The sequence below is a fragment of the Nothobranchius furzeri genome, chromosome 2, assembly GCF_043380555.1.
Source record: "Nothobranchius furzeri strain GRZ-AD chromosome 2, NfurGRZ-RIMD1, whole genome shotgun sequence".
Taxonomy (NCBI): Eukaryota; Metazoa; Chordata; class Actinopteri; order Cyprinodontiformes; family Nothobranchiidae; genus Nothobranchius; species Nothobranchius furzeri.
The window spans coordinates 23,885,954-23,907,404 of record NC_091742.1 but is presented as its reverse complement, the minus strand read 5'-3'; the positions used below and the strand labels follow the sequence as shown (position 1 = coordinate 23,907,404).

Here is a 21,451-nt window from a genome sequence, read left to right as displayed (position 1 = left end):
TGACCTGTGATGAGATTTTTTCCACTTTGCATAAGCTACAGCAACACTACACCGAACAAGATGACTCTGCCTTCACAGGAAGAATAGAAGAGAATATTTGGAAAGATATTTCCAACCGATTCAGGCACAATTTATCATTTATCATAAATAAATCATTATAAAGCAGGAGGCCTTGTGCAATTCGTTTTTGCCACCTATTAAACCACCCTGGAACTGGATCGATAGAATCGACAATCCCATTTATATTGATAAAAACGTATCAATTCCCACCCCCACTACTGCTGTTACATATTTAGAATTCTAAATATGAGCAACTGTATTCTGTTACAGTTACTATTTCTAAACTTGGTATTTAGAATACAGTTACTTTTGTAATACTATTGGAATACTTGTGTGTTTTCCACTTTCCACCTGAAAGATAAATTAAAAAATGTCAGGTGATGAGTGCCCACCTGGCTGATTGAGTCAGTCAATGGGAAAGTCCACCATTACATCATGAAAAAAAACGACATAAAACATAGAAAACTTAAATTATATATAATTTTTCTAAAAAAACATGCTGTGAGTTGGTTAGTTGCTCCTGAAAAAGTTTCACTTTATTACAGAAACATAAATATAATCTATTCAATAAATTGCTTTATTTGTTTTTTTTCCCAGTCGGAACACAATGTTTAGCATTAATATGCTCTCTGTTTTCCTGTGGGAGCTGCTACCAGCACATATGACATTTAATAGACTTAGATGCTGTTTTTACAGGGAAGTTTTCCAAGTAATTAGAACACAAAATGAGGACTAGGCAAAGTAACGGAATACGTTACAAAATACATTTTAAAGCAGGTATTCAGTGTTCTGTAACTGAATATATTTGTAAAGTATTTTCCCCATTACTGCTAGTGACACTCTGCCCCGTTCGAGCCGTAGCGTAAACACGGAGAACTCTTTTTGATGCAGGTGTCCAATTATCTTTCACACTTTTGTGAAGGTGCACTTCGAGGCAGCTTGGCTCAGTTAACCGTCCCTCAGTGGAGGTGATGAGATGAAACACAAAGAAAAAAATATGAACCAAGGACTAAAAGTTTAGAACTATATCTTCAGGTTTGGCTTCACCATCTTTTCCTTCTCAGCCTAATTAAAGGAATTATTTGATTTCCTTCCTCAGATGTAAACTCAGCATCTCTGGCATTAAGCAGCAAGCAACTTTTCCTCCAGCTTTGACCTTTAACCTCTAAAGCCAACCCCAGCTCTTTGGCTCGTGAACACGTGTTTGTTCCTCACAGATCAAAAGAGCCTTGCTGAGACACTTTGCTGTCTCCTGGACAGCAGACCGAGTGTTTGTGTGCACTGCCGAGCCGGCTCATGTTGGGTTGGGGACCCGTGCTAAGGGTCAAGTCTACTCTGCAGGGTGAGGGGAACTGTTGACTTTGCTGAGGCTATTTGTGTACTGCTCACACACATTTTCCTGTCCAGATAGTTTAACATCCTTTGGGCTTTCTTTCTGTGGTGCTTCTTCAGCTGTCTTATTTTTATTTTATTTTTATTTATTTTTTGCTGAGATAGAAGGCACTGGTGGGTGGAGAAAGGATTTCAGAGGTCTTGTTCTTTTTGGTGACTAAACATGCTTCACATTCTGCTGGAAGTTTTCCTAAAAATCAATACGCATATCTGCTAAAAAAGTTTTTGTCTACCTTAGGGTTCCAACCTCCAGGGTATGAAAGCAGTTTTAGCCAGTTTTCTGGGCTATTGCATGCAGAGATATCTTCTCTATAAAGTTCATGTCAAAGGGAGGAGGTGGTTAAGGACCAAATGGACTGAAAAGACAAGGTTGTTCAGGTCTCAGCAACAAAGAACCAGAATTCAATAAAGACAACGTCACAATATTAATCTGATGGGTGTAGCTCGAGAATAAATATATCTGCTGAAGGAGCAAAGAAATAGTGCAAAAAAAATTCCAAGAACCTATAAAGAGATTTGAATCAAGCTTTCTGAAAATAATCCTTTAAAATTTGTCCATAAGCAATTCTGAGTTAGCATGTTTCAAGATGACTTCCGCATCTTAGGCTATGCAAAAATGGCTACAGCTCAGACAGATCTGTGGAAATGAAGCTAAAATGTTGTGTGTTAATAGCTCAGAGTAAGTCCCATCAAATACTCAAAGGGTGTCACGTTACAAGGGATCATCCATCCTTTAAAACGTGGGCATCACATTTTGGAGTCATCCATGTTTGCCTGTTGGTTAATTTTCAGAAAGTCTCCATTGGATGATTGAAGTCAATTCAATTCTAGATGCATGCAGAAGCAAAATCTAGTTTTTACACCCTACGCTTCCAGAATGCGCCAAGCTCAGCAGTTCAAATAGGCTAGACATGAAGTCTAATATTGGAGCGCTGTAAAACTTTCAAATACATTTAGATGTCCTATTTTTTAACTATTTGAAACAATACAGTACCTGTGACACCACCATGGCACAGTTATAAAGAGCAGAAAATAAACCGTAAACCTTTTGGGATACACGCTGCAGTCTTTCTATGCTTCTTTATCGTGTGATCTCTCGAGACCAGCTATGTGGAATGTATCCAGCTGCTGCTCGTCTGAAATGCCCCTGGTAGGACCGGACACGCTGCTGAGGTATGATATGCATATGCCTTCCGTAACTGTTAGATTGTTAAATTCATCCACGAAACGTGTTTGGATCACTTCACACGATACTTTCTTAGGATAGAAGCATAGAAGAGGTCATATGACCAACAACAAGAGCATTAGTAACCTTCTAAATTTTAAGAAACAATACATTTGAGATGAAACATCTTCAAGAACTTCTACTTAATCAAGTAGGATCATAAAAACCTGGATGGCTGAGAATGTCTGACGAAATGTCGTCGTTGTCGTCTTCCTCCGCTTATCTGGGTCCGGGTTGCGGAGGCAGCATCCCAACTAGGGAGCTCCAGACCGTCCTCTCCCCGGCCACCTCCACCAGCTCCTCTGGCAGGACCCCAAGGCATTTCCGGACCAGATTGGAGAAGTAACCGCTCCAACTTGTCCTGGGTCGACCCGGGGACCTCCTGCCAGCAGGACATGCCCGAAACACCTCCCCAGGGAGGCGTCCAGGAGGCATCCTGACCAGATGCCCAAACTACCTCAACTGACTCCATTCGATCCAGAGGAGCAGCGGTTCTACTCCGAGTTCCTCCCGAATGTCCGAGCTCCTCACCCTTTCTCTAAGGCTGAGCCCGGCCACCCTACGGAGGAAACTCATTTCGGCCGCTTGTATTCGCAATCTCGTTCTTTCGGTCGTTACCCAAAGCTCATGACCATAGGTGAGGATTGGGACATAGATCGACCGGTAAATCGAGAGCCTGGCTTTCTGGCTCAGCTCCCTCTTCACCACGACAGATCGGCTCAGCATCCGCATCACTGCAGACGCCGAACCAATCCGTCTGTTGATCTTGCGATCCCTCCTACCCTCACTCGTGAACAAGACCCCGAGATACTTAAACTCCTCCACTTGAGGTAGGACTGGTGAGACAACAAATGAAACTTTAACCTCTGTAACCTGGTTTACAGTCTTAAACCTTTATTAATTTTCTGTGCTTCTTTTCTCTACAGGACATGTTCACATGAGCAGGAAAAATAGAGGCACTTTTGTTTGATTCTGTGATGTCCTGCGGTCTCTAATAGAATCATAAGGAGCTGGTGCTCAAGAACAATTGTCACATGTGGAGGAATGTTGGAAGTAAATCACCAAAATAAATGTTTTCCTAACACCGGCATAGTGACGGGCTGAATCTTAACAATGCTCTAAGACTACAGCAAAGCACAGGACTGGCAGTCAAACACAACTCATCACCTACGTGGCTTCCAAACAGCATTGTCATTTTCTAGGCACCTTGTGGGAAGCTTTTATCTGGAAAAAAGTACAAGCTGAGCAAGAGACAGTGAATGAAAAACACACAGAGTTCTTAGAATATAAATGGAGAATTTAAGTGCCAGATATTTGCTTGTACTCTTGCTAGAAGAGCTAACCTGCCATAAAGATAAATAATAAATGCACTGAGTGCATTTGTAGACTTCAACCGTTTGCTGTTTACCTCCGTACGAGCCAGTGTCAGCTCTGCTGCAGATAGTTTCACTGGGACTGAAAACAAAATCCGTCAGCTGAATCCAACATTATAGCAACGTAAAGCTGAGGCACTATAATGACTTATACAGAGATTTTATTAGCAATGTTATGAATGCAGCAATTCACGGCTAAAATAGGAACAGGGCTTGTGCAAGTGTGTGCAATTTCATAACGACTAACAATGATAAAAATAACTGAATGCACATTTATTCCTTGGTAATACAACCTTTTTATTAGTGTTTTTATAGTCATTTGTCTCCAGGTGTGTCTTTTCAGTGGGCACTGCTGGAGAGCCACGAGCTAAACCAACTTTAGCTGCATGTGGAGAAGGAGGTGGGGTGATAATCATCTATGATTTGCTCTGCTGTGATGTTGAATAAATACAGTTTTGTTAGTTTAATAGTAAGTAGCAACAACAAGTTATCACATCTTGTAGATTGATGCAAGAAGCCTCCCTTCCACATCACTGGATGAAATGATGAATGTGATTTTTCCTGACATGTCATCAATTTTCTTCCAATTATCTGGGGTTGGGTTGTGGGGGGCAACAGCCTGAGGAGAGGCCCAGACTTTCCTCTCCCAAGCCACTTGGGCCAGCTCCTCCAGGGGGAATCCCAAGTTATTCCCCAGCCAAGAAACATAGTCCCTCCAGTGTGTCCTGGGTCTTCTTTTAGGCCTCCTCCCGGTTGGACGTGCCCAGAAAACCTCACCAGAAACCAAATGCTCGAGCCACCTCGACCCACGGTCAACTGGTTCTTCTTGATAAGGAGGAGCAGCAGATCTGTGAGCGAGAGCCCACACACCCTGCGGAGAAAACTCATTTGAGCCGCGATCATATTCTTTCGGTCACTACCCATAGCTCATGACCATAGATGAGGGTAGGAACATAGATCAATCAATATATCGAGAGCTTTGCCTTCCAGTTTAGCTCTCTATCACCACAACAAACTGGTACAATACCTGCATCACTGCAGACGCAGCTCCTATTCGCCTGTCGATCTTGCACTCTCTTTCCCTCACTCGTGAACAAGACCCCAAAATACGTAAACTTATTTACTTGAGGCAAGACCTCATCCCTGACCTGCTGATCTTTATTCGGGCTGCTTCACACTTGGCTGCAATCTGCTCCAGCAAAAGTCGTTGATCACAGTCAAAAGACTCTAAACCGTCATATGCAAAAGCAAAAATTATTTTGTTTTGCAATTCGGCCTACGCACGTTCCATTGGAACCTTTGCAAGTCCAGCCAGGATTGTTCCAGACCAATCACAGTGCATTTAGAACTATGCATTGTTTTACGTTTTTTTATGTGTCATGTAGTTCTTCCTTGATGAAACAGCGGTCTGCCCCATTTACTGACATCCGTGGTGGGCCAATCACAGCACTCTGTCAGCCAGGTGGATGGGATGTTACTGACAACCAAGATGGCCACAGCTCCATAGCGGTCCAATCATAGTGCTGTATTGATTTTGTAAGGTGATGAAGGAGCTATTCCACCGAAGGTTATTTACCCTCTCTCCTCAGATGCCTCTGACACAGAACTAATCTGCATGAGACTGCCTCAAGGTCATGCATTTGCTTCTAAACTGCTTTCTTTCCAGCCCAAGAGAAGAATGAAGACAAAGGTCTCTTTCCTTTTAATAAATCAAAGAACTCTATTTTTAATTAAGCTAATGAGAAATTGAGAAGTTTAATGAGAAATTAATGAGAAATTAAAATCAATAGTACAATATAATATAACAAAGAAACATTTGCAGGTTTACAAGCAAACACACAACTTACACAATGCTAAGAATGGGCGCGGGCAGAAGCATAAGCTTATAAGCCCAGCCCCCCAAACCCTTTGAACTTAAACAAAATTTTAGAATAGCGTACCGATTCCATAATTTTTACATCATGTTTGAAATGTATGGGAATATATTCAAATCCCCATTCTAGCTTCATAAAAAAAAAAAAAGACCTTTAATGTTTTATGCATTTTTTCATTGACTTGATTCATAATATTTAATCACATTTGATTTAAACATACCCTTAAACGTTACCATTGTTGAACAATCTTTTTGCTCCTGGTCTAATTTATTCCACACATCAACCCCAACACAAGAAATACAAAGTTGTTTCATTTTAGTTCTTACTTTAGGCTTTCTAAACATTTTATACCCTCTGAGATCATAAACACTCTCTCTGATCTGGAACAGATCCTGAATTTGTTTTGGCATCAAATTATACATCACTTTATACATAAACTGTGCAGTTCTTAATGTAACTAATTCTCTTAGCTTTAATACTTTTAAATGAATAAAAAGTAAATGTGTATGCTCTCTACAAGCTGCTTTATTAACAAGTCGGATTGCTCTCTTTTGAATTATAAACAAAGGCTTTAAGTGGGTTTCGTAGGTATTTCCCCACACTTCAACACAATACATGAAATAAGGCAGAAATAAGGAACAATACAAAAGATATAAAGCTTTTTCATCTAAAAATTCTTTAACTTTATAGAGAACTGCTAATGATTTCGATAACTTTGCTTTAATTGAGTCAATATGCGGTTTCCAACTTAACTTTTTTTCTAATCAAACAAAGTGCTAGTTAATAATAAGATGTTGACCAATCTGTGAAATGACAACGTTATGATTAGTATGTTTTAAGAAGTAATATAACTTTAATCTAGCTGCACTAGACATTCTGACGACACGTAATGTAAACGCATGACACATTGCTTTAACTCATCCAATCGGAACCTCCCTTTCTGAAGCGTGGCATAGTCTCTGTGGTGTTTATAAATCTGCCAACTTTGATTCGACCGTAAATCAAAACATCCAGATTAATAAAACCAGTCCCCACGCCATCTTAGTTCAGTTCTCTGAGTTCTCTACAGTTCACTGCAGTTCTAAGCGAAGTATCGGACCGGCCACCCGGACTTCCTTTTTAAGCAAAGAACCAACAAGCTGTATAAAATCTGTTGCATTTTACCAACCAAGCAACGGTTCCTTTCAGAATAAAAGCTGAACTCACTGACCCTCCGGGTCCATCTGACGCTGTGAACCAACTGTCGCTTTTTACCTGGAGACAATCCAAAGACTAGTCTGTCATACTGCTGACGCAGTTTCATCGGCTCCGGTACCGAAAGGGGGGTCCGAGGACCTGGCATTCTGGATCTGTATGGAGGTCTCATTTTAAGGGTATGTGTGGAGCAGCAAGATGGTGTCTCATGTGTTTATGAAACTCCGATGTTGCTTAAGAGCAAAACATCACTCAGACTTGCTTCTCCGGATACGAGAGTTCTGATGACAAACATCACTCACACATACACCATTCATCTCACGTCTCATTCACACCAGATCCATCCATTCACTTAGAGTTTAGAGTTAGTCTTGTTTAAAATTGTTTAGAATTAAATCTTCTTAAACATTTTAAAGGTGACTCTCTCTTCTCTTGTCTCTCAGTTAATACGAAGTGTTACATAATCCCTGGAATAAAAAGTTCCAATCTTCTGGTTAAAAGTACCCAAAGATCCATAAGATTGATTTCATATTTACTATGGAATCTTATGTCTTATGGTTCATTAAATAGATGTAAATTAACCCTTTACAATTTGGTGGGCCAATCGCATCACTTTGTAGGCGGGATGCTACTGAAGAAACAGATTGCGAGTTGGCAATTGCTTGTTTGAAACAGCTTTGGCTTCAACTCTGGACTATTTTGATTTGGGCTTTTCTTTGAGTTAAGTGCAAATAAAGGTACTTAAGTTTATTTAGAAAGAGGACGTATTTGCGCCTTCTTTAATGGAGTATGGCAGACTGCCTCGTTGACTGGCATCTGCAGAGGTGATGTCATGTTGTTTGTTATCCAAAAGCAAGTGGGGACAGTTTGAAAGACAACCGTAGATCAACTGAGAACCGTTAATTGACCGAGTAATTTTCTTCAGGCATCACCTTTAGAAGAAAAAAAAAGTTGTTATTAGGCTGATAATAAATAAGTAAGTTTTAGCTGCACAGGTTTTTTTTAATGTGAGTAACACTTATTAGCCACGGACCATAGATGCACAAATCCAGCCGCTGAGAAAATGAATTGTTTGTTATACTTTTCAGCTTTCCATCATGTTTTTACAGAAAAAAGGTTTAAAACAACTCCAACATTAAACAACATAAAAAACTGAAGTCACATCAGGTGTCAGATTTCTTGATTGGATCCATGTCAGTGTTGGATTAGAAGCTGCTATTTTCACATTAACTTCTGTTCAGTGGAGCTTTGAAAGGAAACTTTATTGGACATTTTAACTCACCTAGTCAGTAAAGCCGGACAGCTGTAAAAAACTTTTGTGTGGCACAACTGTTTTCATTACCCTTCCAGCAGTTTAGAAACAGGAGGGGTGGGCTTCAAAAAGGACATTTAAAGCCTTTCTTTCACCTACTGACAGTGCACCCTGGCTCTCATTTGTTCTCTGCCAATCAGAATCTCAATGCTCGTCTCCGAAGCTGTCACAGCGATTGGTTCGGCTCTCTTCTAAACTTATTTGCCTTAAGGCCACCTTTCCTTGTCCTTTAACTCCATTTTCCAGTTTCATTAACCTAATCGCTCACAGTCTGATTTCTCTCCACCTTGCCTGGTCTGCTGGACGATCTCAGAGGGGAGCATTGTGAAGGTGAGTCAGCCGATTAGCGTCCAGCTGATGTACCGTTCCCTTCCAGGTACGACCTCCACTGCGTCCCATTGGATATCAGCCCACTGTACGACGGGGCAGCTTGTCAAAATGAGAGCTGCCTTTGAGAGCGTTGATGGATGAATTGGTGCGGGAAATGCTGTTATAAACAAAAGCTCTTGGTCTTCCCTTTAAAACATACGTTTTGATTTGGAAAAAAACACTTGAAATGATATCAACATTTAATATTTTGCTTAAAACTTGCTGAATTAATGTATAGTGCAAAATAAATTGGCTTCTTCTCAGATAGAGCTTGGTGATTGTGTGTCCGAGTGCATCAAGAATTTGAAGCATAAAAAGCCAAGCTGGCCTCGTAGCATCACACTGTGGACTTCTAGTTTGCAGCTGTGTGAGTTAGGCCACCATTGGAGCTAGGGAGTGGTGCAATCATGACCATATGTGATAGTGTCACCATGGAAAAGAGCTGCTGACCTACAAGTGTGTGGTGGCTGTGCAGGACAGAAACTCAGGAATGTGGAAAATTGCAAACAGTCTATTTGGCATTCATTAAGTGTGAAACAGCTTCATATGACCTTCACACTCAAAGTTTTCCAAAATTAGCCTTTCAGTTTCTGCAGTTTGTGGAGATCCTAGCTGGAGAAACAGAAGTGTGCTGTCATTTTACGCATCATTATAAACAAATCACACATTTTCATCCTCATACTGATCACATGTCAACATTTTGGAACTAAGTCCAAAGTGCAACATCATTGAAATGTGACGATGTATAAACACTTAATGAAATTCATCATACTAACGTATAGGTTACTTTCAATGTGATGTTTACTGATGTCACGTTTCAAAGATGGTAGGACCCAAAATGCAGATACCCCAGGATGACACGAGGCAGGAGATAGTGTAAAGTAAAAATCCTTTTTATTTGCAGGATGAAACACAAATAAATCCAACGGCAGCGAGCCAAAATCCAAAAAAATCCTCAATCAGGAAGACAAAGCTCACACAGAGCACAAAACCTTGAGGCCAGGTAACAAAAGCTCACTTAGAGCACAAAAACATGGAGACAAGATACCAGACAACGCTGAAAAACAAAACAACAATGGACCGACAAGACACTGAGACAAGACAGGGCTTAAATGCACTGGGGCATAATGGGAGGATGATGAGCTGCAGGTGTGAGGGGAGAGAACCAGGTGAAAGTGATAACTAATCAGGGAGGAGGAGCTGGAGAGGACCCCTAGACCTTACTGGGGAAGGACACACACACACCTAGCTGGAGGAGGACATAAACACACACACACACACACACACACACACACCTAGCTGGAGGAGGACAAACACACACACACCACACACAAAACTGGAATAATAGACCTATGGAAATTATGGTGGGGAGACTGAAGGAACACAGGACCTGAGAGGGAATATCTGGAGGGCTGAAGACCAGGGGACACAAAACGAACACCAAGAGACACAGACACAGACCATGACATCTGAAGGTACCATTACCCCAAAATTCCACAATCTCCGCTCCACCCCCGTTTTCCTCTGCCGCTCGCTTCCGAACTCAAATTATACTATACCCGCTCTACAACAGCTCCGCCCCGGTGCGGAGACCAGACGTGCGCAAACAGGCATGCGCAGGATTTGAGATTTTTGATACAGTCCAAGCAATAAATGCGGAAGTTAGATCCAAACACCCGTTGTGTGGGAGAAGCATCGAAATGAACTGTTTAATCTGCCCATCATTTGTGTTGAGATGTCAGCAGTGTTTGGATGAACAAAGGGTGAGTACTTTGATAGTAGAAACTGTATTTATGGCTTACTTTTGTGCATTTAAAGTTCAGCCGCCATCGATAGTTGTTAAAAGTTGTTAAACCTGTGCATATGAAACAAAAAAATGCTTTTTGTTCATCGATTTATTGTGAAATAATGGAAGTTGTGCTTGCTCCCTTTCCTGTTGGACGGTTGTGATTTCTGTCTATTGACTGCGGAGGTGCTCCGGCGTCCGGCAAAAATAAATGGATCCTATTTTTGCCGGATGGCGGAACGGCACGCTGCACGGCCGCAGTAGTGGAACAGCTCTGACTGACTACAACGGGACCGTTTTTGCTGCGGAGTTCGTGCCGGAGCGGAGCGGAGATAATGGAATTTTGGGGTTACTGGCATAGTTTATGACATGAATTACTAGAAAGGCTGCAATGATTCTTGTCAGACACCAAATCAAAGAGATGAGGTTAAAATTTGAGGCCATGTTTTTGAGCCATGAGGCTCATTTATCTGTCGTAATACGCTCTAAGCAGTCTCCAAACTGCTTTTCTTTTGGATATCATGCATTTTTTTCCCAGGAAACACTAAAGTTCTGGATCAATGATGCTACCGGCTGAATTATAACAAATAGGCTTTTTATTTAAGTTTTTTCAAGCCAATAAAGTGATTATTTCCCTAGGTGGAATATTCAACTCCAGTTGTTAAACCTGTTTTAGATTCTGGATCCTTGTCTTGTTTTTATTTTTTATTTTTTACTCTATGCTCTTTGCACTCTAAGAAACGAAATGTTGAATTTACTCAACCAAGATATGTCATCTAGTTCCACTACACCTGTACATTTACTTTGCTTCAAAGAATGTATAATAATGCATTGTAATCTTTACTTTTAAGCAACTAGGTTTAGTGGAACCAGATGACATAAGCTGGGTAATGTTGTGTATTTAACCTGGCGGTAGGGGCAGTAAATTATTGCAAGCAAGCAGTATTTTGTGTTTAAGTAAGACCTTACCAACCGATGGCCTTTAGGGTCAAAAATCCCTGGGAGCGCATCCTTCAGCAAAATGACAAGCACATCAAACTCCCTTTCATCACTGGCATTGGGTTCAGAGGTAAATGTGTAAAACAACATTTATGAATGGCGAAAGTTTTGTAACCATTTGTTACAAATGAGTAAATGCATTTTGTCCTCACGGGCTCACGTAAAAGGAAACATGGCGTCACACAGAGACTTACCCCTACTTCACACTGGAAGCATCCATGGAGCGGAACGGTTTACTCGCAGCTTTTGCTGTGTGCCAGTACACACCAGGAGGATCTCAGCCGCGGAGCAGCATCTCTGCCATGCTCGTCGCTGGACTCGCGAGATCACAAAATCAAAGTCGGGCTTTGTTTATGCCATCTGCAAATAAACCAAAAAGAAAGAGATCATGTTTGACATCGATGTTTGATGTCATTTATGATGTTGTGGTTAGTAACTTACTTTGAACTGGAAACAAAATGTTTACATTTTTGTCTGAATGCACACGTCATACAGATACATGCCCTTGTACTCAAACAGCATAATGTCTAAAGGCTGATTCATGCTTCTCCGTCTGCTCCAACAGGGAGAGACACGCACGCACGGACGGAGACATTTTGGGCATACTTCTCCGTCTCCTGGGAAGTGTTGCAAAGCAATTCCCCGCCAGGACAACAGAGGGCGTAGGGCTGTTCTGTGGTATCCTGTCATGTATCCGGTCCAAGATAGTGTGTTTATCTTGTGTTTTTTGTATGTAAGAGATTTATTAACACGACAAATTTGTCTCTCATTCTCCTCCACCTCGTCATGCGCTCGCCACCTCTAAACCCACATTTCCTGTCATTTCCGTTCAAAAAATAAAATGCCTGCTACGCATCTTTTCACTCCTTCAGTCACGGGAGAATTAAACGTTCACATTTTAGAGTTTTTTCGCGAGGTATTCTTCAAGCTTCTCCGTGTCTGCCGCTAGTTATCCTCGGCTCTCTTTATGTTTTTGAGGGCGCAATGGTGGCGGTGTAGACGACAGCGGTGCCCTGACCAATCACAAGCTTGCGTTCTCCGTCTCAGCGGACGGATGTTTAGAAAAGAGAGCTCGACTCCGAACGTCCTTGCGGGGCTCTCCAGCAGGCCCACAAGGACCCGGATATGGTTCCTTTGTGTTTTTGGAAACGTGAATTTAATAACAGAACTGTTAAACTCTTTCCAAAATATTTGTGAAAGAACAGAATCAAAAAAGAGATGCTATATATTTTGGCCTAGTGGTATTGCCGTAGTATGATGATCCAGAAACTACAGCAACAGAAAATTACAATCAGTGTTGCGTTCTCTCATTGGAATTAAATGAAGAACCATCAGAGTCTTAGGAGTCACGCTGAGGTTGCATGCTTTCTGCTCCACAGGTAACAACATTTACCGTAATGTCTTTTTTAACTAGTGACAGGCACTGTCATGGTCTGCGTCTCCCTCATGTGTGTCCTTGTGTGCTCCATCCCCCTCTAAGGATCCCCTTATGTGTCTCCTTGTGTTCCTCATGTGTCCCCTGGTCTGCAGCCCTTCCAGATTATCCCTCCCAGGTCCTGTGCTCCCATTGGTCTCCCCCAGTCACCCGTCTGCAGTTTTTCTATAAGGTTCAGCTTTTCATATAATTAGTCTCTTTAGTGTGTTTCTTTCCCCACCGGTTGTTGCAGTTTTCCTTCCCCCTTAGAACATTAGTTATTTAGCTTGCTCTTCTTGTCTTTAGGTTTTTGCCCTTAGGTCACGTTAGTTTCCTCCCTGATTAGTTAATTGCTTTCACTTGGTTTCTCTCCCCACGCACCAGCAGCTTATCTTCCACTGATCATGCCCCCGTGTATTTAACCCTGTCGGTGTCTCTGTTTGTTGTTGGGTCATTGTTTGTGTCACCCTTGTCTCGTTCACCTCTCTAGATTTTTGGTATTTATTGGTGTCTTACGTTTTTGGATATCTCTAGGTTTTGTTATTAGGACTTTTTTGATTTTGGTTTTTGGCTCCCTGCCTTTTTGGATTTATTCTTTAATAAAGGATTTTACGTTATTTCTACCAACCCTGTGTAATCTGGAATCTCTGCATCTTTGGGTCCTAACCTCCTCTTGGCTCACAACGTGACAGGCACGGTGATATGGTGTAAAACTACCCTAAAATCTTTGTATGTACTATCCCCTAGCACCAGGGAACCACACAGTGTTGCACTTTATACCCAAGAAGGAAGAGCAAGCAAAGACATCTTTTGTACGTTCTTTCTGCGTTTGGCTTCTAATTCCATTTTTGGTTCTTTTCTAAAACACAGGAAAGGTTTCTGCTGGAGCGTTAGCTCTGAGGATGTTTTTCAGTCGGCAAACGAAACCGTCAGCAAGGTAAAGAGATACCTTTCCTGTGTTTTAAAAAAGAACCAAAAATGGAATTAGCAAGCAAAGACAGACAAAGAGTTGTGTTGCTATTAACCAATCAGATGTGAGATGTTTGCATATAATGAATATTAATGAGTAAAACCTCAAATCCTGTTATTTTAACTCACTCCTCTTTACTTCCTGAAACAAGAGCACCAGAGCTTTTATTCTACAGACCTAGTAGGCATTCATTCATACTAGAGACCACAGCAAATTTATAAAAAAAATAAAAAATAAAAAAAACACGTAAATGAGAGCAGACTATAATTCTAAGTTTTTCATTTGCTTGTGACACTAGCTGGTACTCGCCAGAAGATTTGTGGTGTACACTGGAAACCATATAAAGAGCATGTGATAGTAACTTGTGCACCTCGGAAACAAATTCTCTTAGTTTTGTCTTTTGTGTTCCTTTAGTGGTAAACGCATAGTGTGCAGAGTATAGAAAATGCTTTAGCTGTTGAGTTTCTGAAAGAATGTGAAGTTGTCATGCTGCCTGGCAATTTAAAGGCTCGTTATTTTGTTAACAGTGAGGATGTTTACTGGAATTGTGAAGTAAAAGGGGGGAAATGAGGCTTCTCTGTTTTATTCACATATATACATCTATGAACATCCCCTGAAAAATAAACACGTCTAACAAGTGGGCTGCTGAGTGGAGGGTTTTCTGTGAGACATTGTTATTCCTCCTGAATCTATAACGTGCCTTCATCACTCTGTGCCATGATTTTAACAATTAGAGGAAAATGAGAGGAAAAGGGGAGCTGAGTGAGAGCAAGATGGTTGTCACCAGTCAGATAAACCATTAAGCCTTCTACTTGTCCCCTTTTCTCCCCAGATCAGGTGGGAAAACATCATACAGCACGGCACCTGTCGTCTCTTAGCTGCAGCTGAGAGGGCTTTGGAGTCAGCAGCATCTATCAAGTGTCATCTGTGTTGGTGAGCAAGGATGAGCTGATGTAAGTGAGAGAGAAGGAGGGTTTCTTCTGCATCAGAACTTGGTGTTTTATTTTGCTTACGGTTGTGACGTGTGGATGTACAGAACACACATTTGTGTGCTGCATCAGTGAAGGCAGTGACGGAGAAGTAGAAAGAGAGTTGTAATGACGTTCTGAAACAAAACCAGGAGAAAGTGCTTTGGAATGTGTGTCTCTGAGGGACTGGTTGAGATATAACACGTTCTAAATTTTTCATTGCCGATGAAACGTAATATCTAGGCTCCACATCACAGTTCTGAACCAGAACTAATTTGATGGTTCGATAAACACTGAGACAGTATATTAGTTTGTTTCCATGAAGGCTAACGTTTACTTAGAAGATTGTGTGTGTTTACCTCATGGATGTAAGGCCTGGTCTGGAAAAGCCTGTTGATCTTACACATATTCATTATGAATAATTTAAAGGGATGTGGATGAAGCCAGTTCTTCTTCTAGTGTTGAAGCAAATTTGTAATATTCTGTTCGTTCATGTTTTTGCTTCAATTTTTATATTCTGCTACTGTGTTTAGTTTTAATTTGAGCAGGGTGAAAAACTATAGCAATACATGTTATGCAATTACTTTTCTTCAACTTACATGTGAGCGCGGGTCAATATGAACCTTTGATATGTTTTTTTCCGGAACTGCGCTGCTCTGGGTGGCTGCATATTGGAGTAGCTCTGTTGACTATATGTAAGTTTAGCCTTTTCATGGGCATTTTTTCTTCTAGTTTCTCAAGAAAAATTTTATTTTTTGGACACTTTACTTTTCTCTTTCTGGTGCTGTGAAGCTTGGAGGATTTTTACTGCTATTTTTTAGCTTTTCTCACTTTTAGAGCATTTGATATGAAGCGTAACTATGGCAACAAGCTGGTTTACAAAGCTGGTTTACAAAAGGAGCAGCTGATTAACATTGGATAGGCTGAAATAATACCTCAGCTGAAGCCACAAATCCCAAATGAGCTAAAACACAAGAAGCGTGGGTGCAGAGCGGGAGCAAAACGGAGACAGAGAAAGAGGAAATTCAAACCATCTCTTCCATCGATCATAACGGGCGATGTGAGATCACTGGCCAACAAGATGGAGGAACTCCAAGCCCTTTCAAGGACTCAGCCAGAGTTTCGGCAGTTTCGGAACCGCTGGAGGAGATAATGCAAAAAAGGATTCTCCAGAGAATCAAGAAAATTATGGACAACCCTGAGCATTCTCTTCACAAGACTGTCCGACAACGGAAGAGTGTCTTCAGTCAGAGGCATCTTCAGTTTCGCTGCAACACTGACCGCTACTGGAGATCCTTCCTGCCAACAGCCATTGTAATATACAACAACTCTTTGATGACTTGATTATTATTATTATTCTGAGCTACTACAGCAATGAATTTCCCTCTGGGATTAATAAAGTATTTTTGAGTTGATTTGAATTGAATATAAAGAGGAGATGAACAGCCAGTCATATTCAGTGGTAGCCTACTGGACCAATAGAGCCACACAGCAGCCATATGAACGGGCGGCTAATGGCTAATGTTTGTGTAGCTTTAGCTTGTGTCTGCAGGTAACATGGCTGGAAGTGTAGCCAAAATTTAGCATTCTGAAAGGGGGGGGGGGGGAGGTGGAGAACACAGCAAATGACATTATTCACAGCAAGGAATCGTACTGCTGAGCCGTGTGGACATATTTGAACTGTTTCAAGTAGGAAGTTGGACAAAAACAAATAGCTGCATTGCTTGGGGTGGAAATTAATACGTTTTTAGAAGAAGAAGAAAATATCATTTCTATAGCGCCTCTCAACATAAAAATCATGAGGCGCTTCAAAAAACAAAAACAAAAAATATAAAAAATTGTAAAAATATAAAAAAGCACTTAGAAATTGTTTAAAAATATATTTAAAATGAGCAAGAATACACAATTGCGATTTAAAAGAAAAATGTTAAGAAAGAGAGAGACTGAATAGGAAAGAGGGAAATCAGTGGATCCTGAGGAAGGTGGAATAGGTGGGGAGAGCAGAATAAAGAGAGAGTGGTTGAAGAAGGTCATACAAAAGCCAGCTTGAACAAGTGAGTCTTCAGCTGCTTTTTGAAGGAGACCACTGAGTCCACTGATCTCAGGCTCAGGGGGAGAGAGTTCCAGAGTCTGGGGGCCACACCAGCAAATGATCTGTCACCTTTGGTCTTTAGCCTGGTGTGTTGCACAACCAGTAGGCTTTGATCACTGGACCTCAGGGACCTGCTGGGGGTGTAGGGACTAAGAAGATCACCAATGTAAGATGGTGCTTGTCCATGTAAGGCCCTATAGACCAGAACCAGGATCTTGAAATGAAACCTGGAGTTGACTGGCAGCCAGTGAAGCTGGAGGAGAAGCGGGGTGATGTGGGTGTGTTTGGAGGACTTGGTCAGAAGCCGAGCACAGGCATTCTGAACCACCTGTAGACGGTTCAGGGAGGCTCTGCTCAGACACGTGAAAAGAGAGTTACAGTAGTCTAAGTGTGAGGAGATGAAGGTGTGGAGAACTGTCTCAAGTTCAGAGCGAGACAGAATGGGACTCAGCTTAGCAATGTTCCTGAGATGGAAGAAGGAAGAGCCAACAAGAGAACTGACATGAGAATCCAGGGTGAGAGCTGGGTCAAAGGTCACGCCAAGATTCCTGATGGAAGGTTTGGTGTCGGAAGCAAGCTGACCAAGAGAGTCTCTGACTTTGGGAACCAGCTTGTCTGGGGCACAGATGAGGATCTCAGTCTTATCTTCATTCAGCTGAAGAAAGCTCCCACCATCCAGGTTTTGATAGAGTCTAAGCAGGTGTGTAACAGCTGCGGCTTAGACATCTCATGGGGCTTAAAGGAGATGTACAGCTGGATGTCATCTGCATAAAGATGGTAGGAGATTCCTTTGAAGGAGCTCAGGATGTGCTGAAGAGGAAGCAGATAGAGGAGGAAGAGTAGAGGCCCCAGCACAGAACCTTGTAGGACACCATGTGTAAGAGAGGTGGTGGAGGACCTAAACTTGGAGATGGCCACAGAAAAGGAGTGCTCAGAGAGATAAGAGGAGAACCACTCCAGAGCAGATCCTGATAGGCCTACCCAGTCTCTCAGCTTTATCAATGCCATTGTTGATCGTGACCATCCTGACCATCAATGCAATTCCTTATCAGTTCTTGAGTAGTTCAAAAGGTGCAGCACCAATCACTTTCCCTCACTCGTGAAGAAGACCTTGAGATTCTTTAAGTCCTCGATTTGGGACAGGACCTTGTCCCTTACCTGGAGAAGGCATTGCAATATAACAATTCTTTCTGGCTTAGATGTTTCTTAAGCCATTAAGACATCAATAGTTTCAAAGAAACAAAAAAAATGATAGAGGACTTTTTTTCTTTTCTTATTATTTTTCTCCTGCAAGACAAATTCTAAGTTCTAATGAAAAGTGCAAAATTCTAAGCTCTTGAACTGTGATGAACTTCTTTATTTGTGCAAACTCGCAGGGAAAGCACTCTCCATCCAGTTTCTCTGGAGTGGCCAATAGGGTTCTTGCATGCCTGGTCCTGATTGCATGTAAATTGGTGTAAAACTGACTGGGCATCAGATGCAAGGCTGCACTGTGTAAAACCTGCAACACTCTCCTTAACTCAAGGTCCTTGTTTTTTTCTTTATGATTAACATTAGCAAGAAAATAAGAATCATTATTCTGATAAGACATAAAAAGCTAAATCAGAAACCAGTGGTGAGTTAATAGTTTCATGCATCTCTGCACTGAAAAATTGCTCTTCTAACTGCCCTTCAGATTGATTCAGCAAAGACTCTTATTTACTTCAGTGGGTCCAACAAATAAACACTGAAAACTGTTCAAATGTCAATATTTAACTAAAAATTCCTCCTCAAAGGCTAAAAAACTCTCGAGTCAGTAGGTCCTGTTTCAGTTAGGCCTCAGGAGACATGTTCCAGTAGAAGCCAGCCATATGCTGCTTTCTGATGGCAGTTTGTTTTTCACTGAATTCACAGATGAAGATACGTCCCCAGAGACTTGGATTTTGTTTTCTTGTGTGTTTGCAGGCAGGAAAACAGAGTGAGAGTACATGGGACTGAGCGATAGTGTGTGGCTGCCGCTTGCCACAGCTGCAGCGTTTACCTCGGCCAGCGCAGGGGAGGTTCACCCAAAACAGAACGCAGCATATGCCAATGTGCCACAGCTGTGGCCATCTGCACGGTAAACTGGACTTCTCCTGGGAAACAAGCCCCACTCTTTTTTCCAGGCTCATAGAGGATGTAGCACGTCTATAAACCATCCATTTGCACTTTTTCATCTCAAATTTCACAATCACTTCCCCAGAGGAGCTTTAAAGCAGCATTAAGGAGTGATGATGATGGGGCCTCATTCATCTCCTCACCTGCGTCTTGCAACAATTACCGGTATTTTTCATTCTGACAAAAATCGCACACTGTTCTGGGTTATTTACCCCTAAATTCTGATATTCTTCCTGAAGCCAAAAGCTTTTTGATATCAGGAGGCTTGAATACATCAATAAAATGTTTGATTACCACTTTTTGTTGCTAATTTAATCCAAACAGTGTTGGGTGAATTCATACTTCCACCCAGGAGCGAACTGACAATAATTTGTGCTTGTCAGAAAGTGGCTTGTCTTTTTAAAACGTGGCTTGTTTTGAGAAAAAATCATCAGTCTCCTTAACCTTGATATTATATTTAATTACACATACATATATGGATGTACTACAACCCTCATTATTCAAAATGTATAAATTATTTTCATCAGAATCAAACTATTGCATTTTGTGTACTCAACAGCTGTTTTTCCTGTTGTAATATGTGCAAATCAATAAAAACTAAGAGACGACACATTATTGGAGCTGATGAATACAGTTATGATTTTAACTTCCTTGGTCAGAACAACACTCTTTTTTCATCTCAAGTCACAATTACCTCAAGTCCTGCAGCTCAGCCAGAGGAGGAAACAGGACACGTTACATCTTATGGGCTTGACACACGGGAGGCGACATCGCCTCTCCTCCATTCATTTTCAATGAGACATGCGCTGTCAGGTCATACCAAAGACTTAGAAAAAAATGGGACCCAATGCCTCCCTGCTAGATACTCAGCATTAAGGGGTTGGATTGGGGGGTTAAACCACCAAATGGTTCCCGAGCGCGGCTGTGTCTGCAGCTCACCCCTCCCCCAGGGGATGGGTCTAATGCAGAGAACAAATTTCGCACACACATCAGTGTGTGTGACAACTAATGGGACTTTGACTTTAACAAAGCGATAATCGCGGGTCTCCCTCCTACCAAGCGAAATGCGAAAAACGTGCGTGTGAAATTTTACGCTCGTGCACGTGTCATGCACAGGCGACCCAGCGACGCGATCCCAGAATGTTGAAACTTTTTCAACTTTTCATCGCTGTCGCTCGGACGAGGACCAATCAAAGGAGGTTTCATTCACTGACCAATGAGTGGACAGGATGCTCCGTACATCTCTGAGCAAACATGGAGTTGAAGTTGATTATTATTGTTTTATATAGTAAAATCAGAAGTTAGATTTCACATAACTCTAGAAGAACCTTGTGAAACATTGCATCTACCGCTTTTTCAACTCTGAACCGCTTAAATAACCTTAATTCCCTCCAACCTGACACAGCCAAACATAACAACGGAAGTTTCAATTTCGCCATGGAACAGAACGCGTAGATGGCTTTGCTGCTGGCCACTGCTGCGGGTCGCCTCCCGTGTGTCAGGTAATAAAAGCGACAGCGACAAATTTAGCTGATCGCCGTCGTTTGTTGCCTCTCGTGTGTCGAGCCAATTATTCAGTGAAGAAATAAAAACTGTTAATATTTCAAACACCGCTGCAAATTTGCAAATGGGGAATAGTTGCATTCCACTTATTTTTGAAATCTTTTTATACTTTAATTTTTTTTTGTTTGTTTTTGTTTTTGTGAAATGCCTCCTGAATTTTATGGCCCTATATAAAAGATCGTTTTCTTTCTTTCTTTTCTTACTCCTTCAGGTGTGCATGCCAGTGGTTCTGTATAACTGCTAACGAGCAGAACTCCTAAATGCACTGTAAACCCAAAAGTTTTAAATAATCTAATATATTGAGTAGATAAAACAAATAATTTAGAAAAATGTTTTAGAACTCAAATGTGTTGAGCTTGTTCAACCTTTTCCTTGTTTTAAGTACAGAACTCAAACGTTTTAATTAGCCTGAACTATTTCTTTTTTAAGTAAGCAGAACTTAAATTAATCAATAACTTAACTTTAATGAGTACTAGTAACCAAAAAATGATTGACTTATTATTTTATGTTTCTATATTATTCCATTCATATTCATGTCAACCCTAAAGTGTGTCTGATAAACTGACTTTTATATCATTTTAAATATTTGTGGATTTACAAGAAAAACAACTACAAACAAGCAATTTTGTTGGATTTCAGGAACAATAAACAACTGGTTGGGGAGGTGCATTGTGGGTAGTCATGTTTTCAGTTATTTTGCTCTATTTTGGGGTGTTTATGCATG

The 21,451-nt window shown here is 41.2% G+C and overlaps 1 long non-coding RNA gene across 1 annotated transcript; it reads left to right on the top strand.

The window, feature by feature from the left end:
* Nucleotides 1-7,614: 7,614 nt before the first annotated feature.
* LOC139066360 (uncharacterized) lies at nt 7,615-19,767 on the top strand. Its single transcript, XR_011519260.1, has 3 exons — nt 7,615-10,274; nt 14,801-14,921; nt 18,973-19,767. It is a non-coding gene; the product is annotated as an uncharacterized lncRNA (long non-coding RNA).
* Nucleotides 19,768-21,451: the final 1,684 nt, after the last annotated feature.